The sequence below is a fragment of the Corylus avellana genome, chromosome ca4 (genome assembly GCF_901000735.1).
Source record: "Corylus avellana chromosome ca4, CavTom2PMs-1.0".
In the NCBI taxonomy this organism is placed as follows: Eukaryota; Viridiplantae; Streptophyta; class Magnoliopsida; order Fagales; family Betulaceae; genus Corylus; species Corylus avellana.
Genome location: NC_081544.1, coordinates 10,491,071 through 10,493,420, shown reverse-complemented (window position 1 = coordinate 10,493,420; position 2,350 = coordinate 10,491,071).

The window sequence follows — 2,350 nt, the reverse complement described above, 5'->3', positions numbered from 1 at the left end:
CCTGGTTGTTGGGTGAATCCTTTGGTTACTAACCTAGCCTTGTATTTATCAAGACTTCCATCCGCTTTAAATTTCTTCTTTACTACCCATTTACATCCAATCGCTTTTTCTTTGGTGCGGTAAATCTGTGAGCTCCCAGACATCATTTCTGTTAATTGAGTCTAATTCGTCATTCATTGCATCAATCCATTTGTCTGCATCATCACCTTTTACAGCTCCTTTGAAACTAGTAGGATCATTGTGTAGGTTTATATCATCCATACTTAGTACATAATGATCTTCAAGTATAACTAATGGTCGTCTTTTTCTTTCAACCCTCCCATTATTTTCATGATTAGGATCATTCAGATTCAATCTTCTTTTACTCCCACTGTCCTGGAGAATTCTAATGTTTTCCTCTTCAAATGAGCTTTTTATGGGTATTGTTTGTGTAGATTCTTCAACTTCTGGTGCTTATGTAGGTTCTTCAACTTCTGGTTGTGTATCTTTTAATAGCCTGGTATCTTCCATAGGAGTAATTTGATCTGAATTTTCAAGAAGAACATCATCTCTACTTTCTATTAATCCCCAGTCAGAATGATAGAATTGATATCCACTATCATTCTCAACATATCCTATGAACCTGCATTCCCATGTTTTATCTTTTAGTTTATCCTTTAAAGGTTTTTGGGATAAGTAAATGAGCTTTGCATCCCCATACTTTAAGATTTTCTATGTTGGGTTTTAGATCTGTCCAGATCTTATAAGGAGTTAAAGGTTTGGATTTTGTCTTAACTCTGTTGAGTATATAAGCTGATGTGGATAAAGCTTCTCCCCAAAAATGGAGGTAAGTCAGCAAATGCCATCATAGATCTTGTCATTTCCATTAAAGTTCTATTTCTTCTTTCTGCAATACCATTTTGTTGGGGCTTATATGGCATCGTATACAAATGTTTTATCCTATTTTCTTTGTAGAAATTATCCATAGCTTCATATTCTCTTCCCCTACCATTATTCAAGGTTTTAATAGATCTACCTAACAATTTTCCTACCTCCAATTTGAATTCTTTGAATTTATCAATAGCTTCAAATTTATTTTTGATCAGGTAGATGTATCCACATCTTCAATAATTATCGATGGAGGTAATAAAGTATTTCATTCCTTTATGTGTTTTAGTTCTGAATGGTCCACAAATAAATGAGTGAATTACTTTTAATAATTCTAATGATTTGCAGTGTTTTGAAAAAGACTTACTAGTCATTTTTCCTTCAATACATGATTCACATATATTAAAATCTTCAGAATTAATTTGTGGTAGTAATCCATCCTTGCTCGTTCTTATCAATTTATTTTTATTAATATGGCATAGTCTTAAATTCTATAGATAAGAACTATTGTCAAACACACGTGAGTAATGTGAAATGAAAACTTTATTATCAACTTTAATTAAATACATATTATCTACTTTAATACCCTTTACAGAAGTATTCCCTTTCCTAATGTAGACCTTCCCAGATTTGAATTTGATCTTGTATCATTTGTTATCTAATACAGGATCTGATATCAAATTTCTTTGGATATTGGGAACATACAAAACATCATGCAAAACAATAACTGAACCTTTGACAGAAATCTTACACTTTCCTTCTCCTAACACGTCATTATAGGTGTTATTGCCCATGTACACTTTATGTTCTCCAGCTGCTTTCTCTTAGAAGTCCACAAAGAATTCTCTGCCCCTTGTGATGTGTCTTGTTGCTGCTGAATCTATCCACCATCAGCTTGAAGTTGGTTATGCCATCATTACTTCAGTGATTATCATTGTTATTTCCTTTTTGCATTTTATTGCCATTGATTTTTGGACAATTTGCTTTGAAATGTCCAACTTTTCCACATTTGAAGCATGCTCCTTTAGTTTTGACTTTACCTTTTGGCTTACCCTTACATTTTCTTTTGAACTTTTTGGGCTTGCCTCTAAATGTAGGAGCTCGAACGGTCTGAGTTGTGTTTTGAGCCATCATCAAATTGCTTGTTGTTCCTTCTCGCCTTCTTCTTTTCATCATCTCTTCTTCAAGTACGAGGAACACTGGTAGGGAAACCATGGACACCTCTTTTCCACTAAGTGTTAAAGAAGTCACCACATGTTCCCATGATAAGGGGAGGCCATTAAGTATGGTGGTCACCTACATTTTATCTTATACAGGATGACTAGCATTTGCAAGCTCTTTTGCAATTAATTCCATTTGATTTACAAATTCACCTACATGGTCATTTTCACTTATACACGCACAATTGTATTTATCTAATAGCAACTGTATGTGTGTGTCAGACCTTGTCCCATACTTTGCCTCTAATGCTTCCATCATTTCT